Source organism: Balaenoptera physalus (genome assembly GCF_965194825.1).
Source record: "Balaenoptera physalus genome assembly, chromosome: 11".
Classification (NCBI taxonomy): Eukaryota; Metazoa; Chordata; class Mammalia; order Artiodactyla; family Balaenopteridae; genus Balaenoptera; species Balaenoptera physalus.
In genome coordinates, this window is record NC_138896.1 from 8993818 (window position 1) to 9015882 (window position 22065).

A 22065-nucleotide genomic window follows, 5' to 3' on the forward strand; every position below is an offset into this window, starting at 1 on the left:
GAAGCATAATCAGTTGTCTTCAAGATTGTCCTCAAACCATGAGGCCTCTTTGCCAATGAACTTACCTGAAGTGCTGAGGTGCTGACTTTTTTGTGTTCTTGGAAACAATGATTATTTCACTGCAGGCCTAATGACACCCTCCCCTACCGCTGTAATAAGATAGAACAGTTTTCACGAAGTTATTGACTCTTTAGTGGTGTTAGTATGAGCATCCCTGGTTCCATAAATCTGGCTGTAGCTTTCAAAGTGAGCACTGGTTCAGGAGCTAAGAGAGAATACACTGGGCCTAGAAGCCACTGGGCAAAGTGCCACGTAGGAAAATCCAGTGCTCAGTCCTGGCACTGCCATTTTTCTACCGTCAGTGACATCGTTATGGGGATGCTAAGAGGGGATGACTAAGGAAATGTTTGCAAGATGCTGGATGATTTGGGTGGTCCGCAGGTTGCTTTCTGTTTGGTGAGGCTGCTGGTCTGCAGCTAAATGTTGGCTTCCAAAGAAGCATGGACTCCAAAGTGAAGTGAGGCAAAGCCTTGTCACTTAGTGGCCAAGACTGTGGGCTCCAAAGTCAGCATGCCCTGCTTCAAATCCTAGTTTCACTTCTTTCTACCTGTGTGACAGTGAGCAAGTTAATGAAACTCTGAGTCTCGGTTTCTTCAACTGTAAAATGGGGATAATAATAGTGCCCAACTCATAGTATGGCCATGCAAGTTGAATGAGACAGTACATGTGAAGTGCTAAGGATAGAACTTGTAAGGTAGTAAGTACTCAATAAGTGTTAGGTTTTATGATAGGAATTACTCATAGCCTGTCTGTCCTCACGGCCACCACCTGATCAGAATGCCCATCTGGCCGACAACAAGTACCCCACCACTAGCAAGAATGGTCACAGGAACAACTTTTGCAGTGTGTCTTTGGTGAATAGCATGTTGAGGTGCTAAATCTATCAATAGGTTCTTCATTGCAAAAAGCCTGAATTCTTTCCAGAAAACATTTGATGGGAACAATTTTCACACATATTTCAGAGTTCTCTTAAGGTCAACATTAGCTTTTAAACTGAAGAAAAGCTGTTACTCTTGACCTGGGGCTTTCCATTAAGACTGCAACTCAGAATTTCCCAATGCCCCCTGCTTAGTTTCTTAGAAATTGAAAAGACCAACTGAAATAGACCTAAAGTCCAAGGTTTGTGGATTATCATCACCTCTTTCTTTGTGTGTGAGTGTGTGTGTGTGTGTGTGTGTGTGTGTGTGTGTGTGTGTGTGTACATAGTGGGGGCAGGTTCATGTGGGCAAGGGTGGGTAAGAAGAAAAGTCAACACTCAGTGTTGAATTGGTGTCTTTGTTTTAATCAAGGGGGATGCTAAGTGATGATTAGAAGTGTCTTCTGGTAGCAGAGAGAAATATGGAAAAATTAGAGTGTGTTCAACTGTTTACCAAATTTTGAAGCCTCAGAAAACTGATTTTGAATTCATAACCCAAATATTGTCTAGTTAAAAGTATTTTCTTCTAAAGAAATCAGACAGCAGGAGTGACTGTTTCTCAGTGATGGAGATAAATGTGCATGGCTCTCTAATGGACCACACAGAGGCCCAAGGATCCTGGGAGTTCTCTGTGTTCGAGAAGTAGAGACACAGCCTTCAGTACCTCAGAGATCATAGAACGAGAAGAAAAGGGGGAAGAAGGTGCTTGGTCCTCCAGTTTCTCTGCCCTTCTGCTTCCATCCCCAGCTCAGCAGGGAGACAACGGGACGCTGAGTTACGGATCATTCACCAACGCCATAGAAGAAGGAGTCCCTGTACCCGTGCCTAGAGCTCCTAAGAAGGTGCTCTGTGAGCCCCGTCAGTGAGCCCCGATTGAACAGACCAGAGCAGAAGGTTTCAGCTTCCCATCCTGGGTGGGTGCTGTGGACTGTTGGTGTCCTCTCAAAAGTCACTTGTTGAAACCCTAATCCCCCATTTGATGGTATTTGGAGATGGCAGCCTTTGGGGGGTAATTAGGTCATGAGGATGGAGCCCTCAAGATGGGATTACTGCTCTTATAAGAACATACAGGAGAGTTTGCTTCCTCTCTCTGCTCTCTGCCTTGTGAAGATACAATAAGACAGCCATCTACAAGCCAGAGAATGGGCTCTCACCAGACACTGGATCTGCTGGCACCTTGATCTTGGACTTCCAGCCTCCAGACCATGAGGAATAAATATCTGTGTTTAAGCCACCCAGTCTATGGTGTTTTTGTTATAACAGCCTGAAATGTCTAAGACAGTGGGTATACCCACTCCATCTTCCCTCCATTTCTTTAGGTGGGGAGAGACATGTTTACAGTGTGAGACCAAAATGATGGTGCATCCATCTGGCCTGGTATAGACTGAGCCTGGGTGAAGGTGAGAACTGAGAGCCCCTTCAACTGCCTGAGAAAAGGAACAAGATAAGGAAATGGAACTTGTCCTTTGAAGTGCTAAAACTTAGTTATTAGATATTGGCCATTTAAAATTATTATAACATTTAAATTTAACAAATTTCATTAATTTGTTAACGATGTCATCCACATAAATAATAATGTGCTAATGTTGATTAAGCACAACAGTGGCCCAAGCATGTACAAACCACTTTACACAAATTCTCTCATTTTCTTTCTTTCCCACAACCCTCTAAAGCAAGTTCTGTTGTGCCATTTTACAATTGAGGAAGCCACATCTGAGGGTATGAGTGGTTAAATAACTTATCCAAGGACACAGTAATAAATGACAGAACTTGGGACTTGAAGCCATTTCTGTCTGACTCAGAAACCAGTTATCATATGGGGATTCTGCATACTTTCTTTGAAACTATTCCATGAATCTAAAGTCATTCCAAAATAAAAAAGGTTATTTAAAAAATAAAATCCATTACCTAAATTGCTTTACTAGGCTACTTTTTCAAGCAGCTTGTGAGAGTTTTGCTTTGTTTATCTGCTAAATTTCCTGGAAATTTTGAAAAACAGTGTGTTATATTTTCACCTGGGGAGCCTTCCAGCATCTGTATTCCTGAAGTATCCTTCTTGTATTTCTTCATGTAAAGCACTCAGAGTAGAGCTTGCCACCTGGGAAGCGCCCAGTGAATGTTAGTCGTCATCATCATCACCACTATCTTCCCAAATAACCATTTGTTACATTATCCTTTACAAATCAGTGAACATTATTAATCTCCCCTACTGGACTGTGAATGACTCACGAGTAGGGACCTATTGAGTAGGTGCTCGATAACTTCTATAAAACAAATACATCCCTGTGCTCACAGTTAGATCTTTCAGCAGTGAATCTTCAAACTGACAGCAATTTGTTCCTGTTTCTGTTTCTAATTCTCCTTTGCCCTGGGGGAACAGGGATGTTGCCAAAGTGCTGTCCTCTCTGTGACTCCTGGCCACTTTGTAAGAGGAGAAGCCCCGTTGCTGCATCCAACTGATGCTTGGGGTAGGGATGCGACCGACTTAAAGGCACCCATTCCTAAGGTGGTTTTCCTAGGCATGTCCCCTTCAGTTCTAACTCAGCTAGGTCCGGCTATCCTCTCTGCTATGCTGCGCATCAAGGGAAAATCCGCAAATGGGAACAAAATTAGTGTGACCCTCATGCCTCATGGACACAATTTAAAAGGAGTCAAATTGTCTTTTCTTGCTGTCGTGTTAAATGTTTCTTAATGCCATATTCCCATTTTCACTAAATGGGAACAACTGTTTATAAATCCCTGGGAGCTGGGAAGATTGAGGGCATGGTTCCAGAAGCCTGATGCATCAGGAAATGTGAACTCTGAAAAACAAAAGTTTTCACTGAGGCTTTGCTGAGCCAGCATGCTCTGTGTGTTCACTGAGATGGCAGGCCCCATCACATGAGTTTGCTCAACCAACTGGTGACACTTGACCAGGGTACTGTTTTAAAAGATGTTAGTTCTGGGTACTTGCTGGAAAAACCCTCTAGCTCAGCACTATCCAACAGAACTTTCTGCAATGATGGAGATTTTTACATCTATGCTGGCCAGTAAGGTAGCCAGAAGCCACATGTAGTTATTAAGCCCTTGAAATATAGCTAGTGCAACTGAGGAACTGTTTTATCTATTTTAACTTATTGAGATTTAACTCACCCCTTGTGGCTAGTGGCTACAGTATTGGATAGTGCAGTTCTGGGTGAAGAGGACTGAGGGGCTTCCTGGGATGCAGGACGTTCAGTGTGAAAACAAGACAATCCCAGGCAAACGAGGACAGTTGGTCACTCTAAAGCAGATTCCTTTGTAAAATATGTTTGGCATATTTGGAAGTGAGAATTAGACATGTGCTAGCTACATGTAGAGTGAAAGGGAGAGAAACGCAGAGGCAAGATAAAGAACTGAGTTTTCCTTCCCAAGCAGAACACCTATAAAATATTCTTTCAAGTGAATGAATTGATGTGATCACAGAGTTGATTATTAAAGCTGAGGTAGTCTATGTAAAACTGCAATAAAAATATGAATACAGAAAACACCAACAAGACACTTATCCTCAGACTACCTGACGAAACCACCAGTAACCTACTTGACCATATTTTGAATCCCACTCAGGTGGGAAAATAGAAGGTAATTAGTGAGTTCACTGAAAAATCATAACTGCCCTGATTTCCTCATCCCAGACAAGGATGTGGTTAAGAACCCTTAGAAGTTTCTTCTTGGATATGCTTCTCCTGGGAAAGGCTTCTCTACCCCATCATCTCATCTACCTGCCAACCAGAGAGCCAGAAGCTCTCCTTGAGTGGATTCCTCTGGAGTAAGCATTGTCCTCTATGAAAATACAGATATCTTCTAAGAGGGGGCACATGGGACCATATATTAGTATCCTGTTGTATTTTTAAAGTTTATCAGATTCATCTCAACTATCGAGATCCTGAAGGAATGAAATAAAGCAGTGGTTCCCAAACACTTTTGATTATGTCTCCTTATCAGCAAAAATTTTGAGCTCTGTCCCCAGTATATGTATATTTATTGGTAACTACTGTCTAGCCATACATTTTAATAAAGGATTTTTTTTTGTTTTGAAGAAGAAGCCCACTTTTTATTTTATTTTGCTTTGCTTTACTGTTCTCATGTCTCTAGTTCAATTGATCTAAATCAGCATCCATATTAAAATGTATACGTAATTTCAGTCATATTGGTTACCTGAATCACGATGACTTTAGAAGTAGTGATGTCTTGGGTGTCTTTGTGTCATTAAAGAGAGTTAAAAATTACCTATTTCAGCATTCTAGCATTTATTACTTAGACTTTTATTTCTCTTATTTTGGTCCTTAACATTTAAACCTTTCTTGTGCATTTCTTTTTCTTATAATGCATTGGGCCATTGGAAGGTGGTGGTGAAGTCTAGAGCTCCAGTTGCTGAGATAAATATAAGAATGAAATCAAGGCCTTGGGTCTGGTTCCTTTACGAACCAATTTCCTTGCCATCTTGCTGTCAGTGGTTACTAAACTTTATTGTGCATAAGCATTAGCTGGGGATCTTGTTTTTTAAAAAATAAAACAATTCCTGATTCCAACCCAAGAGATTCTGTTTCAGTAGGTCTGGGGAAGAATCAGTGTTTGGAATAGGGCCCCTTCCATGCAGGCAGCCCACAGCTGGACTGTACTCGTATCTGTAGAAGTACTGGAGGAGACAGTGGGAATGGGCGATCACCAGGGCACCCTCAGGAGTGAGTAAAACAGCCTCGACTTTATTACAGGGTGGCAACTGCTCAGAAGCATGATCTTTTTCACAGAATTGCTAGGAATGGGGAAATGGGCGGGGGAGTGGATGTGGGAGTAGATGTGTGCAGATGTAACACCAGGTCCTGTCTATGAAGCTAAACACTTAGAATTGGTTTTCTTTCCCTCTCTCAAGAAGCAAGCTTGTTTTGAATGGATCCATTTTCAATACACTAAATCCTTTAGAAATCACTTAGTCTTATACCTCCAAAGAATTATTTGTAAATTCATGTGTCATTAACAACTCTGCCATTCCCCACCCCCTCAGAAAGCAATTGTTTAAACTGGTCATCTTGATCCATGGTTCACAGTGAGACTTAGGGCAGGTGTGGAACTTGGTCCCAAGGTAAACTTATTCCTGGGGCACCGAAAGAACACAAACATCATATGACATCCAACTCTACACTTTCTTGATTGCCACAGATAAGTTACGTAATCGGGAGGGCAGAGGCAGTTGAATAATTTGCTTCTTAGAAACCTCTTAAGCCCCAGAAAATAGACCCTAAATAGGTGAGCCTGCTTCCGGGATCCTAAGCGTATACAGACCTGTCTGTAGCCAGCCTGAACACAGGGCGTGGTTCTGAAGGTAGGATTCTAGATATGCTCACTGATTAAGAGAATGGTAGTTACTGTTGAAATAGAAATAAAACATCATTTCAGATTCAGGCTCTTCATAAAGTCTTATTGCAATGTTCAGTCTTCACCGTCACCTTCACCATTTTCTTTTCTTTGTTTTGAGGCATGCATGACCTGAAAAATCAACGAGCGTAGTTAGTCAGAAAATTGAACTTTTTCTTTGCTTATAGAAATTAATTTGGCAAGCCGTGGTTAATTTAGCAAGAACGTTTGCACTAACTATATTCTGTGTATCTAACCCTCTGTATACGATTGTGCCCTGTGATCACTTTGAAATGCTGCCTACAGTTTATGTTTTGAAGGTTCAGAGTTGCAGGAGGGCTTTAGGGAGACCCTTCTGGTGTGAGAAAGGAGGGTTTCTTGTTTCTTATTTCACATAAGGCATATCCTTAAGCATAATTCTGTTATTTGCTGCTCATTGATATCATGTCAGTCCTGAGAGAAAAGTATTCTGGAAATCATTGTAAATCAAATTCATGGGATTTATGATCCAGGATCCCTGAGATTTGCTAGTTTAGTTCAAAAGGAAGATCTAACAGCAAAGGCACCCCTAGCCATCAAGGGTACACTGGGATATAGAGGGTTTACATGAATTTAGCCCCTCATCTTACTGCCTTCCCTCCACAGCTACCTTGCTCCCCGACGAGATCCCATCCCCCCTCTCTTGTATACCTTCAGAACGTTTTTCAGTGTTTCCCAAGCGCTTATCAGTTTCACCGCTTGTAAATGGAGAGGCTAAAGAACTGTGATGGGCCGGAGCAGATCACCTTAGGCTTGACTGAATGGCACAACTTAGTGGCCATTAGTAGTGTGTGTGGGGATGCCCTTTTCTTCCCCTCTGCCACTCCCATCTGGAAACTTTGCCACCAAAAGGTCTCCCTCGCTGTTAGGTGGTCTTTTATTTTGCTGATTGAAAAATAAAAGAACCGCACCACAGCGCATATAAATATCTGAGGCATTGGGAAATAATACCGGCTAGACAGTACTAAACGCCTCTTAGTTTTATTCTTTCTCAGGGTATAGGGAAAACTTTTTCTGATTGTAAAGAAGAGAATAAATTACAGCTGGACCCCTAGGCTCTGAAAGAAAGAAGGATGAAGGAAAGGGACATTTTCTCAACTTCCAGGCATCCAGTGTTCCAGAGATGATTCACTGAGTATTCAAATGGCTGGTGCCTGGGGCACCTCCACCCCACCCCCCCACCCCCCCCCGCCCCCGCTGCTGCTTATCTGGGTAGGTGAGTTGGGTGTAGCCCAGCAAGGGTGTGCACACCAAAACAGCAAGTGGCAGGACAAACCTGGGCTTGCTCTTATCTGTGTCTCATGGGATTCGTGTGGTCTAGATCTTCCAGAGACAGGCCACTGAGCAGCTGAGTCTGCAGTGCCAGGTGTACTTTGCCAGGGCCCTTCCGGCAGCAAAAGTGCCATATTGGTAGGCTAACTTACTAGTGACTTTAGTGGTTTAAAGTTTAGGAAAGTTTTGGCTGGATTAGAGGAGAGGGGGTAGTACTTGAGGAAGGCACTGAGGAGGATGTGGAGGTGAGGAAGGCCTTTCAGTGTTTTGGAAAACACATCATCCTGCTGACACCATTTACCCTATAGGAGTATGATAATTAATACCCACTATCAGTTGGGTAACTTTTAAGAACAGAAGGAAACAGGATGCCCTGCATAGTGTTTAAGTGGAGAAAACTAAAAGTGGAGGATGAAAGGGCATTCTGCTCTTAGATCTCAATTTCACTCGTGGGCACGAAGGTTCCTCATCACCCCTCCTCTCCCCTCCATTATCTTTGACCAAAGCAGTAAATGGCATTAAACCTCTCCGTGTGATTTCACACTAGAACTGTAATTGAGCAGGCATCTGGCAGCGCTTCATTGGCACGGAGAATAAATGGTCAGAAACCCAAGTCGCGGTTCTGAGAAGCTGCCCAAATGCACGTCCCTGTCCGCCCACTGCAAGGCCCCTTACCCTCTCTGCAACTCTTCATCCTCACACAGTGGTGGAGCTCAAATGCCAACTCTCATGTGCACGTAGCTCACCTCAGGCTGCCCAAGTTTCCTAAGAACGAAAGGCAGGGGGCTCGAGACCAAGCCCAGCTTCCTGCACACGGGATTTCCGGCCCAGAGCTCTGCCTGCTGCTGGCCGCCTCTTCCCCTGAGATCAGAAATGCTGTGTGGGAAAGGCAGTCCGCTCGCCTCCTTACCTGGCCACACCAAGCCAGCTGTCAATCTGGGAGGATAGGCACCTGCAAGCTGTTTTTCTTAAGATTTGGCCTCACCTTGTGTGGTTTCCACAGGATGGCTCTGTTCCTAAGCACGGTCCTCATGCTAAGTTGCAAAATAAAAAACAAGAAAGGTGGCTCTGGTTTGGCTGCTTGGCTGTGAGAATGCCCTCAAAGGTGAGCAGGCAGCATACCTGACTGATGAATGGTGACAGTTGTGGCTGCCAGGCAGTGTGGGTGCGCTCGCCAGCAAGAGCCACTTTTTTTTTTTTTTTTTTTTGGTGAGTGGGAGTTCAGAGGCAGCGCCCTCCGGAGCTGGCATCACCCACCTGAAGTAGGAAAGTACAGGAATGGGGCGATGAGGGAGAGTGGGTGCATCTTTGGGGGTGGGTGTGTGCGAGTGCAACACAAAAGGTTTCTATCAATGAAGCCAAGGAGCGGTTTTCCTTTTTTTTTGAAATTGCTTCATTGAGGTATAAGCGATATGCAGAGAACTGCACATATCTAATGTGTACAAATTGATGAGTTCAGACATATGCAAAGTCTTATGATACCATCACTGTAATCAAGGTAATAGACATTTCCAACACCTCCCAACTTTTCCTTGTATCCCTTAGGCTTTTTTTTTTTAATTGTTTTTGTTTTTTTTGTGGTAAGAACATTTAACACGAGATCTGTACTCTTAACAAAATGTTAAGCACACAACACTATATTGTTAACTATAGGCAAGTACAGCAGATCTCTAGAGCTTATTAATTTAACATAACTGAAACTTTATACCTATTGAACAACAACTCCCCATTTAGAACTGATTTTCCTTTAACTAAACCTCTGTTTTACAAGAAGCTGCAAGAGCTTTGGGTTTTCCTCCCGTGAAGCAGCATGATTTAGCAGTGGTTTTCAAACATTTTTTTTAAAGCACCGGAAGCCTCTTTTTTTTCAAAGTTCTACCCCTGAGCCCCAAATTATAAAAGAGATCAAAGCAGAGCTGCTCTGGTTGGAGTGGGTGCTGGCCCCAGAGACCCATACCCTCCACTGATCCTCCTCTCTATGTCCAGGAAGGCCCCAGAGGCACCCACATGGAGGCCCTAAAGCTCCCCAGAACAAAATTTAACAAACCTGTGGGTGAGTAGGAAGGGGTCTGACAGACCTGGCTTTGGAGTCTGACTCTGTTGTTTGTGAGCATTGAGACCTTTGGTCATTCATTAACACCTCTGCACCTCAGTTTCCTCATCTGTAAAATGGGAGTAATAACACTTAATGTTGCAGGGTAGCTACAAGAATGGGAGAAAGTGCAGTTAAGGCACTCGGCACCCTGTCTGGCACATGGAGTCTTTACACAACTTACTGTTGCTCTAGTTATTTCAGGGAGACGTCGGAGGCCTCCTCCTGGAGGCCAGGAGAGTAAAAAAGTGACAGCATGGAGACTTTCCTTAGCTCAGAACTGTTATGACCGTTACTGTCTTATTTGGTACTCCTTTCTTAAAAGCATCTGAGTGCTTTGTTTGGTATCTTCTCTTTAAAAACAGGACAATGAAGAGAGTACATAAACAACCCATTAAATGGGAGAAAATTACTTGTAAATCACATATCTGATGAGTCTAATATTTAGAATATATTTTTTAAAAACTCCTACAACTCAGCAACAACAAAAAATTTTTAAATAGGCAAAGGACTTGAATAGTTATTTGTATATCTCCAAAGAAGATATACAAATAGCCATCAAGCACTTGAAAATATGCTCAACATCCTTAGTCATTAGGGAAATGCAAATCAAAACCATAATGAGATACCATTTCAAATTCACAAGAATGGCGATAATAAAACAGAAAATAACAAGTGTTGTGAGAATGTGGAGCAGTTGGAAACTTCCTATATTGCTGGTGGGAATGTAAAATGGTACAGTATCTATAGAAAATAGTTTAGTAGTCCCTTAAAAAGTTAAATATAGAATTGTCATATGGACCTAGCAATTCCACTTGTAGGCATGTACTCAAAGGAATTGAAAACAAATGTTCAAACAAAAACTAGTACTCAAATGTTCATAGCAGCATTATTCACAGTATGCAAAAGGTGGAAGCAACCCAAATGTCCATCAACTGATGGGTGGATAAACCAAATGGGCTTTATCCATACAATGGAATATTAGTGATCCATAAAAGGAATAAAGTACACGCCAAAACATGGATGAACCTTGAAAACATTATGCAAAGTGAAAGAAGCCAGACACGAAAGGCCAGATATGTGTAATTCTATTTATATGAAACATAGGAAGAGGCAAATCTATAGAAATAGAATTCAGATTAGTGAATGCCAGGGGCTGGGGGAGGTAGGAATGAGGGAGTTATTGCCAGTGGGTACAAGTTTCCTTTCGTGGTGATGAAAAAGTTCTGAAACCAGATGGTGGTGATGGTTGAGCAGCATTATGAATGTACTTGATGCCACTGAATTGTACACTTCAAAATGATTGAAATATAAGTTTTCTGTTATGTGTATTTTACCACAATGAAAAAAATAGGACAAGTGTCCATCCAGCCAAAATACAGCCTGTGCATTTTTAAAGTGATTTTGAAGCCTTGGTTTTCCTTTTTTCTTTGACCTTCTAGCATAGACATAGCAAAACACAGCCCTAAAATGCCAGGACATTTGTGCTAAAGAAGACTCATTCTTGTTTCAGGGGCTCATCTCCCTCCAGAGGGCCAAGGAGAACTGTACTGGAGAATATGAGTGCCCATTCCTCCCTCGAAAGACAACTTGAAAGGGAAACTTTCCAGGATCTCAGCCAAGAGCCTGATTGGGGCATGACCAAGCACCCCAGCTTGTTTGCTTGGACATAGCTGCCCTAGGCTTAGTGGGAGCTGCCACAGTTCAGGTCTTGCCTTGTCACGTTGCCCTATTAAGCTCAGAATCCTTTCCCCGGGCTCCTTCCCTAGGAAGGGGACATGTCAGGAACTGCAGTCTCAGGGACATTCTTTGGGATTTCAAATGAGATCCAGCCCTAGGGCAGGTTTTGGAATCCTGTGGGCTGTGTTTGGCCCAGATACCTCCCCTTTGGCCACTTTGCTGTTGCTATTATTTTTAATTGGTGGGGCAATCATTGTACCCCTTTGCATGGCTTTCATCTGGAGAATCTTAAAGCTCTTTACCTCCACTCCATTCTGTCACAGCCCTTTTAGCAATGATCATTCTTTTGCATTCCAAACTATAAAAACAAAATTCTTGGTGAGGCAAACAAACTCCCTTCAGCCAAGTAAAGGACACTCTTTGGGGAGGGAAACTCCTGCCCACTCACCTGGGATGACCTTAACTCAGATCTGCCCATTACACACAAATGCTGGTCCTATTCTGAGTCAATCTCTTGGGTCCCAAGCTCTTCTCTTTAAGAGAGAGTTTGATTTGATTTTGTTCTTTTGTCTCTTTTTTCGGAGTATAATTGCTTTACAATGTTGAGTTAGTTTCTGCTGTACAATGAAGCAAATCAGCTATATGTATACCTATATCCCCTCTCTTGGACCTCCCTCCCACCCCACCCCACCCACCTAGGTCATCACAGAGTACCGAGGTGAGCTTCCTGTTCTTTATAGCATGTTCCCACTTGCTGTCTGTTTTACACATGGTAGTATATATTTGTCAATCCTAATCTCTCAGTTCGTCCCACCCCCTCCTTCCCCCCGTGTGCACATGTCCGGTCTCTACGTCTGCATCTTTATTGCTGCCCTGCAAATAAGTTCATCTGTATCATTTTTCTACATTCCACATATATGCGTTAATATACGATATTTTTCTTTCTCTTTCCGGCTTACTTTGCTCTGTATGACAGACTCTAGGTCCATCCACATGTCTACAGATGACCTAATTTCATTCCTTTTTATGGCTGAGTGATATTCCATTGTATATATGTACCACATCTTCTTTATCCATTCATCTGTCATTGGACATTTAGGTTGTTTCCATGTCCTGGCTATTGTAAATAGTGCTGCAGTGAACATTGGGGTACATGTGGGCTTTTGAATTATGGTTTTCTCAGGGTATATGCCCAGTAGTGGGATTGCTGGGTCATATGGTAGTTCTATTTTTAGTTTCTAAGGAACCTCCATACTGTTCTCCACAGAGGCTGTATCAATTTACATTCCCACCAGCAGTGCAAGAGGGTTCCCTTTTCTCCACACCCTCTCCAGCATTTATTGTTTGTAGATTTTTTGATGATGGCCATTCTGACCGGGGTGAGGTGATACCTCACTGTAGTTTTGATTTGCATTTCTCCAATAAAGTGATGTTCAGCATCCTTTCATGTGCCCCTTGCCCATCTGTATGTCCTCCTTGGAGAGATGTCTGTTTAAGTCTTCTGCCCATTTTTTGGTTGGGTTGTTTGTTTTTTTGATATTGCACTCCATGAGCTGTTCTTGTATATTTTGGAAATTAATCCTTTGTCTGTTGCTTTGTTTGCAAATATTTTCTCCCATTTTGTGGGTTGTCTTTTCGTCTTGTGTAGGGTTTCCTTTGCTGTGCAAAAGCCTTTAAGTTTAATTAGGTACCATTTGTTTATTTTTGTTTTTATTTTCATTACTCTAGGAGGTGCATTGAAAAAGATCTTGCTGTGGTTTATGTCAACAAGTGTTTTTCCTATGTTTTCCTCTAAGAGTTTTATATTGTCCAGTCTTACATTTAGGTCTTTAATCCATTTTGAGTTTATTTTTGTGTATGGTGTTATGGAGTGTTCTAATTTCATTCTTTTACATATAGCTGTCCAGTTTTCCCAGCACCACTTATTAAAGAGGCTGTCTTTTCTCTATTGTATGTTCTTGCCTCCTTTGTGATTAATTAGGTGGCCATATATGTGTGTGTAATCTCTGGGCTTTCTATCCTGTACCATTGATCTATATTTCTCTTTTTGTGCCAGTACCATATGGTCTTGATTACTGTAGCTTTGTAGTATAGTCTGAAGTTGGGGAGCCTGATTCCTTCAGCTCTGTTTTTCTTTCTCAAGATTGCTTTGGCTATTCAGGGTCTTTTGTGTTTCCATACAAATTGTAAAATTTTTTGTTCTAATTCTGTGAGAATGCCATTGGTAGTTTGATAGGGATTGCATTGAATCTGTAGATTGCTTTGGGTAGTATAGTCATTTTCACAGTATTGATTCTTCCAATCCAAGGACATGGTACATTTCTCCATCTATTTGTCATCTTTGATTTCTTTCATCAGTGTTTTATAGTTTTCTGAGCACAGGTCTTTTGCCTCCTTAGGTAGGTTTATCCCTAGGTATTTTTTTCTTTTTGTTGCGATGGTAGCTGGGATTGTTTCCTTAATTTCTCTTTCTTATCTTGCCTTGTTAGTGTATAGGAATGCAAGAGATTTCTGTGCATTAATTTTGTATCCTGTAACTTTAACAAATTCACTGATTAGCTCTAGTAGTTTTCTGGCAGCATCTTTAGGATTTTCTATGTATAGTGTCATGTCATCTGCAAACAGTGACAGTTTTACTTCTTCTTTTCCAATTTGTATTCCTTTTATTTCTTTGTCTTCTCTGATTGCCATGGCTAGGACTTACAAAACTATGTTGAATAAGAGTGGTGAGAGTGGACATCCTTGTCTTGTTCCTGATCTTAGTGAAAATGCTTTCAATTTTTCACCATTAAGAATGATGTTTGCTGTGGGTTTGTCATATATGGCCTTTATTATGTTGAGGTAGGTTCCCTCTGTGCTCACTTTCTGGAGAGTTTTGATCATAAATGGGTGTGGAATTTTGTCAAAAGCTTTTTCTGCATCTATTGAGATGATCATATGGTTTTTATTCCTTGATTTGTTAATATGGTGTATCACATTGATTGATTTGCATATATTGAAGAATCCTTGCATTCCTGGGACAAATCCCACTTGGTCATGGTGTACGATCCTTTTAATGTGTTGTTGGATTCTGTTTGCTAGTATTTTGTTGAGGATTTTTGGATTATGTTCATCAGTGATATTGGTCTGTAATTTTATTTTTTTAATGATATCTTTGTCTGGTTTTGGTATCAGGGTGTTGGTGGCCTCATAGAATGAATTTGGGAGTGTTCCTCCCTCTGCAATTTTTTGGAAGAGTTTGAGAAGGATAGGTATTAGCTCTTCTCTAAATGTTTGATGGAATTCACCTGTGAAGCCATCTGGTCCTGGACTTTTGTTTGTTGGAAGATTTTTAATTACAGTTTCAATTTCATTACTTGTGATAGGTCTGTTTATATTTTCTAATTCTTCCTGGTTCAGTCTTGGAAAATTGTACCTTTCCAAGAATTTGTCAATTTCTTCCAGGTTGTCCATTTTATTGGCATATAGTTGTTTGTAGTAGTCTCTTATAATCCTTTGTATTTTGGTGGTGTCAGTTGTAATTTCTCCTTTTTCATTTCTAATTTTATTGATTTGCATCCTCTCCCTTTTTCTCTTGATGAGTCTGGCTAAAGGTTTATCAATTTTGTTCATCTTCTCAAAGAACCAACTTCTTGTTTTATTGATCTTTGCTATTGTTTTCTTCATTTTTATTTCATTTATTTCTGCTCTGATCTTTATGATTTCTTTCCTTCTACTGACTTGTTCTTTTGTCTTTAGCTAATTCCTGCTTTATCATTTAACAGCCTAAATTTAGTTCAACACTCCATCTTTATAGTACACATTTCCAGTGTGCTCTCAGAAGCAGCAGTATCTATGAGTGGGAGGCATTGGAGCGGGATGGGTGTGGGGCATGGGGGCGTGGGGAGTGCAGGTACATAAGGTCCAGTAGGTCAGAGGGGAATCTACCATATTAGCAGAGCTGCTCCTGACATTCTTAGGTTGCCCTCAGACACATAACGGACCCAAGTACCACAGTAGTCCTCTGATTCAGCTGAAAGGAGGTACAGAGCTGCCTGTAACGAAATAACTCATCAGTTCCTTCCTTCCTACAGCCATTCAGCAGTAGGTGTATTGGCACAATGCACAGTACGTGTTAACCACTCGAAGAAAAGAAAGAGCCACTCACTCTGATTAGCTGTCAGAACTAATTTTCAGCCATGTTATTATATGGTAAAGAGGAAAAAGGAAATCCAAGGAAACTGTGCTTAAGGCCAGTGCCTAATCAGGGTTTTTCCCCTTCCTCTGTTTCATACAAAAGCTGCCTAGAATCACTGGTGTGAGCCATTAGGTTCCTCTCTTCAAGTGTTAATTAAATGTGATATTTTAAAATATACACTCTTCTCTCCAGGTAGAACACACTGAGCCTTTTGCGAATTGTTCAATGCCCATTGGTCCCCCTTGCAGCTCTACCTTATTGCCTTTTGTACCTTCTGTTCCCCTGTTGAGCCACAACTCCAGCAGCAATAAGTATAGAGCAATTATTTCTGCCAGAAGTGTTCCCCCTTTCAGTGTCTGAAAGGGGCTTGCCTTATTTTGGTTGTGTGTATGTGTGTGCTTGAAAGAAAGGCATATTATAATATCAGGCCTCTTTGTCTTCCCTCTTTTAATACCCACTGGTTCTCCAAGATGTCATTGGCAAACACGACACCATTTGCTTTTTGTTCCCTTTATAAATATTTTCCACTTGAGCCCTATTTCTTACTTATAACCACTGCGTGTCTTGCTCTGGAAAGCAACTGTTCCAAAGTAGTAGACTGAATGAATGCAGTCTGTGTGGTTTTGATTTAGCAATATTTACTATGTTTTTGGTTTGAAATGCCTCTGAATCTGAAGCAGCTTATAGTCTCTTGGGCCTTTGAAGGCAACTCAAATGGTAGGTACGTGTGTGTAAGATGGGAGCTGGGGGCAGATGGGGAGACCTGGGAAGTCCAATTAATCAGTCGTGTCTGTTCCAATCGTGAAATTATCCATTCAGTAGCAATTGCTGAATGCCTATTATGTGTTTGCTGTTCCCACACAAGCTAGGATGCCCAAGGGTGACCATTCAATCCAAGTAGGAAGCTTGTACTAGACACTCCATGTCAGGAAGTTCAAAGGACCAAATCTCATCATTGTCATAAATCTATGTAAGATATAAACTCTATCCAGAAATCTGGAGACATGGAGACTTTCCCTATCTTGGAAGAATGCTTACCATAAGACACTTACATAATTATGTACTTTTTTATTTTAAAAAATGAATAGATTTTATATTATGCCAACAGCAAATCATATTATTGTCTGTTACTCTGATAAAAATGCCCAGGTTACTTTACAGAGTGCCAGCTGTACTCTTGCCAGAGTTTATTGTAACAAGGTGCTTGAAAATGTTATTTTTGTCCAGGTTCAGATCATCCAACAAAGCTTCTGATCTTACACCAGGTTGTTAATGACAAGGAGCCAGGCAATTGGGAGTCACATGCCTGGATAACATCTTCAAGATTCTGCCTTCTCCCTCTGAACCCGCATAGAGCCTCCAATTTTAATTTGATCATGCTACTATGACTTGTTCCTCCAGAAGAGTGGTCTGTACCTCACCCTAGATCAGGTTCCACCAACCATTCCTTCTTAAAGCATTGTAGCAAGATAAGCAGTGATTCCTTAAGTGATTCAAGAGTTTGTTAAACTCAGAAGTATGTGACTAGGTAGACTTTTGGGAGCTCCATCCAAATGGGATTCTCATTTCAAACATACATCTAAGTATGCAAGTGCTAGAGGGCAAGGACTGGCCCTTTTCTTCCTATGCAACCCACTATACTTAGTCTAGTGCTAGCGGTGGGGAGTGCACACCATGTATTGCTATAGGGTAATACACTTGCAGTGCTCCATTAGTTGGCAATACCAACTGATAATTTCAATCAAGTAGTGAAAATGAACCCTGACCTTTCTTCACCCCGTACACTGATTAGGAATGTGTTGGATCCGTTGAGTAGGAATGTACCTCTATGACACATTTGAGGGCTATCAAAATCTCAGGCATCCCACCCTCTATTTTCTTAAAGTGATATCATAATCTTTATCCTGCTGTTGTTGTTTTGTTTTGTTTTCAAATACTATTGTCCTTATAATCGTCTTTCCTGCTGTTTTAAACAGTTCGTGTCGTGCAAGAGGACTTTTAAAATGGCGTGTGGTAGATCATGTTTTCAAGGTGTCTCCAACAATATCTCTCATTCTACAGCTCTCTTGCACTGTGATCTTGCTACTCTCTCATAAAGAGGTGGAGCTTATTTCCCTCTCTACCCTCTTTGGATCTAGGCTGGGGCAGTGACCTCTTTTGACTAATATGATGTTTCATAATTACACTGTGTACCTCCAAGGCAAGGTCTTAACTTTTACTTGCCTTTACTTTTTGGAAAGCTCCTTGTTAGAATCTAACAACCATACTGTTAGGAAGCCCAAGCAGACACGTGGACAAACCCATATGGAAGAGAACTGAAGCTCCCAGCTAATAGCCTAGTTGAGCTCCCAGGCAGCCACCAGCACCAATTAGCATCCGTGTGACTGAGGCCATTTTGAATCTTCTAGCTGTCCCAGCACCCTAGCCAACGTCATGAAAAGGAGAACTATTCCAATTGTGAGAAATAAAAAAATTACCTAGAGCAGAAACACTAATTAATAGAATTCCTGGAATTGGAGGACAGGTGATGGCAGGGGTGTGGGGTGCATTTTGCATAATTGGACTTTCCCAATCTCTGAAATCATGCCGTTTGGTTTCCTGACTACTTCTTTGGGAAAGTGGGAAGGATAGAAGGTGAAAAGACTCCAGAAACATTTTTATTTGGATTATGACACCTTAAAGGCAGACCCTAAGTGGCCTGTTCAGCCCTCTTTTGTAGGGGATGCTCAGTGAGCAGGAGAATGAAGTCAGAGGCAGCTTTCGTCCTTGTTCCCGTGGGAGTCTTTACAGCCCTCTCCCCCAAACCCTTTCCCATTCCCTACAGCTACCAGTTAACTTTTGTTCAAGCAAAAATCACTATTGCTTATCTGTGAATATCTCCAACAATATTCAAGCTAAATGGGTTTTCTTAAAAGTGACATCAACTAGGACTCCATATTAGCAGGAGTGATGAGCGTCTTTTCATTAGGGATCTTCAGAAAGATTCACATGAAAACAATGCTTCCCATCCCCCCATCACAAGCAGAGGCATTGAGCAGAGGTCCATCTGCCCCGTAGAGGGTGAGATTCTGTTTTACTAGACTTGGAAGAGCTGGAGGGATTTAAATTTTGGGGTTAACTACAGATGAATAATACAAAATTAGCATGAGCTTGCCGTAGTGTTCCTCCTAGGGACACATCCCTCTCATTTGGTTACTCTGCATTTGGAGCTTCAGCTGAGCTTCCCCTTGGCTGGAGATAGTTATTTTGTAGAGCAGTACGTCTTACACTTTACTGTGCATACAGACTTCCTGGGATCTAGATAAAATGCAGATTCAGCAGTTCTGGGGAGTGCCCAAGACTCTGCATTTCTAGCAAACTCCCAGGTGATGCTGGTGCTGCTGGCCCACAGAACATGCTTTGAAGGATGTGGTGAGTTTATTCCATTGTCAGCGAGCCGTGAGACATGGGTTCAGTCCAAGTTCTACCTGACTTTGTGCAAGTTACTTTTTTTTTTTAATAAATTTATTTTATTTATTTATTTTTGGCTGTATTGGGTCTTTGTTGCTGTGTGCGCGCTTCCACTAGTTGCGGTGAGCGGGGGCTACTCTTTGTTGTGGTGCGCGGGCTTCTCATTACAATGGCTTCTCTCGTTGCTGAGCAGGGGCTCTAGGCACGCGGGCTTCAGTAGTTGCGGCACGTGGGCTCAGTAGTTGTGGCGCACGGGCTGAGCTGCTCCGCGGCATGTGGGATCTTCCCAGACCAGGGCTCGAACCCGTGTCCCCTGCATTGGCAGGCGGACTCTCAACCACTGCGCCACCCGGGAAGCCCGCAAGTTACTTTCAATCTCACTAAAATTCTGACTTTTCGTCTGTAAAATGACGAGTAATAATATCTGCCCCAAAGCATTGTTTTAAGAGTTCAGTGAGGTAATCAGTAAAGCACTTTATAAGTCTGAATTGGCTGGTTATCTTGAGGCTTGCTTGGTTTCTCCACCAAGTGTGTGTTGGATAACTGTGGGCTTTTCACAGCAGAACCAAGAAGTGGAAGGTGGAGGGAGCCCCGCTTCTCAGTGACTGACAATCCTTGTGGCTGCTCCCTTGGGTCTGAGTGGAAGGGTAAGCAAAAGTTAAAACTGATCACGGTGACATCACCAAGGGCTGGTTGAGACCTCAGCCCTTTGAAGGATGCAACAGCTAGCTGTGTCCCCTCTGCATTTCTGAAGGGATAACAAGAATACATATTTCCCTTTTGGTTCTTTTTCTTATTAAAGGGAAAGGATGGAAAATAGAAAATATTTCTTTTACTGATATATTAGAATCAATGAATTTATTGGACAGTTGGAGCAATTCTCTCCTAGGATTAAAAGTGATAACTCATGTCGAAGTCTTTTGAAATCTCCGACGCTCATACAGTTCTAAGGTTTTATTATTGTAGAAGGTCATTGTTGCAAAAGACCTCCTACGCCACATGCCAATCATGTTGAATTGGTAAAAGTCTTATAATTCATCCAAATAAAAGTGGTTTGCCTGGGTCTTGGCTGGTTAAGCTGAATTATAGCTAAGTGTGAGTGCTGTGATTGGGGAGAAACTGCCTAGATAAAGGTCAAACAAAAATCACATTTCCTTGAACAATCATTAAATTTCTAAAGGAAATTCATATCAAGCCCCTTACGATATTTGTAAGGTTTCTCCAAATTCTTTTTTACTTTGGTTTTCTGCCAGAAATGGGTGCAGATGCATCAGCTACCTCGCAAAGCAAACCTGTTCTCACAAGTTTTATCGCACCACTTGGCAGAGAAAAAGGCTTGGGTAGAGGCTGAGAACTTTCACATAGATCCAGAAGGCTTGGGAATTCAGCCACTTGACTTCCCGCCCACCACTAAAAAGAAACGGGCAAACTCTGAGACCAGGATCTAAGATTCCCCTCATCAGAAAAGGAGAGAACTCTCCAACTTTCTCTTTGAGGCAAATTCCGTAGATTGTTACAAAGATAGGCCATTTCAGAACTTTTCAGGGTAGTGAGGGAGCTCAAAGTTGCCATGGTTCCCTTGCTTTCTGTTCCCTCACCCCTCTCCTCCCAACCTCCACTGGCCCAGGGCAAGTTCCCTCAGGAGACTGTAACCCCAGGAAAATGTGCTGGAAGGGATGAGGGGTAGGGCAGAAAGGGGAGTGGGAAGAGTGATTATTTTTGTTGGGCCATTCTGCGTATTTGGGAGTCCATGAGACACAAGGGATGGACCCACTTTAATTAAAGAGTAAACAATGAAGACCACGGGATATGTAACTGGAAATCTATTGAGAATGTCTTCACATTACTCACAAGTTAGTAATTTCCCCAAGAGCGGGAGTTTCTTTAGGATATTTGCGATTTATTTTTAAGCCTTTTAGAGTGTTAGAATAACACACACAGTTTCTCTTTTACTATTTTCTTGGTATTAAAAGGTTTCAAACCCAGGCATTTTAGAGCCACCCAGGCATTTTAGAGCATTTTAGATTGACTACAATGATGTAGTCAAATTAGTTAGAAACACACAGGGACCTCTCAAACTCATTACAGGGCTTATTTGAAACATGTAAATTTTCATATATATATATATATATATATCCCTCATGATCTTCCTGACACTTATAAATTTGAAGTGGTAGCACGTTCACTGTCTATAACCCACAGCAGCTCAGTCTATCATCATTGCTTATGCTAAGTCACTTTTCATAATTGGTGCTGTGGAATATTTAAGTCAAGGGCATTTTCTGAGAACCTATTAGGTAGCTACCACTGCAGTAGGGACTTGGAGGAAACTGTGTCATCGGAAGACGTGACCCTTCCTGCCTGGTAGAAGAGACTTCTGAAAATTTCAGAGGAGGAGAAAAACCAGTCACGTATTTGGATCTCAATCAAATCTGCCCATGTGCCCATGTTACTCAAAGGGAAAATAAACAACTGAACTTGCTTACTATTTGTTGATTTCACAGATAATTTTATTCGAGTACTATTAGGCCTAATAGACATACAAAGATGAGTGCATTGTGATTAAGTGAATCTACTTCAATGAAACCCTGTAAAGCATGGCACATAGTAAAAGTATAATAAATGTTAGCTTTTATTATATCATCATCATCCTTATCATCATTATTTCTGTCATTAAGGACCTCTAAACCTTGTAGGGCAAATGACATGCACATATTTATAATAAAAGGCACAGAGTATACAGATTATTTACTATATTGTTGGTACAGATAAGATTCTGTAGGAATCCAGGGAAAGAAAAAGAAATTCAAACTGGAGGTAAAGATTTTAAAACATATAATAATAGCAAAACACAATACCCTCATTGCCTCAATCTTATATGTCTGAGGAGGCCAGCAAGTAAGATTTTTGTGAGAAGACATGGTAATTTGGCTTTCAGCACGAGAACCTCAAGTGTTCCTGATTTCCTTAAATAATATATTGTGGTTCTGTGCACCATTAATTGAT

At 41.6% G+C, this 22065-nt stretch overlaps 1 protein-coding gene across 43 annotated transcripts in view; it reads right to left on the bottom strand.

Moving 5' to 3' along the window:
- Positions 1 to 21051, bottom strand: part of ADTRP (androgen dependent TFPI regulating protein) — a 110440-nt gene extending 89389 nt beyond the window's left edge. For 4 of the 43 annotated variants that reach the window (XR_014250872.1, XR_014250873.1, XM_082413376.1 and 1 more), the window contains exons 1-3: positions 8336 to 8564; positions 6278 to 6481; positions 2992 to 3074 (exon numbers count right to left, since the gene is read on the bottom strand). The gene's annotated coding sequence lies outside the window, so the exon portion shown is untranslated. The other 39 variants (XM_082413380.1, XM_082413379.1, XM_082413365.1 and 36 more) reach the window with 25 other exon arrangements.
- Positions 21052 to 22065: the final 1014 nt, after the last annotated feature.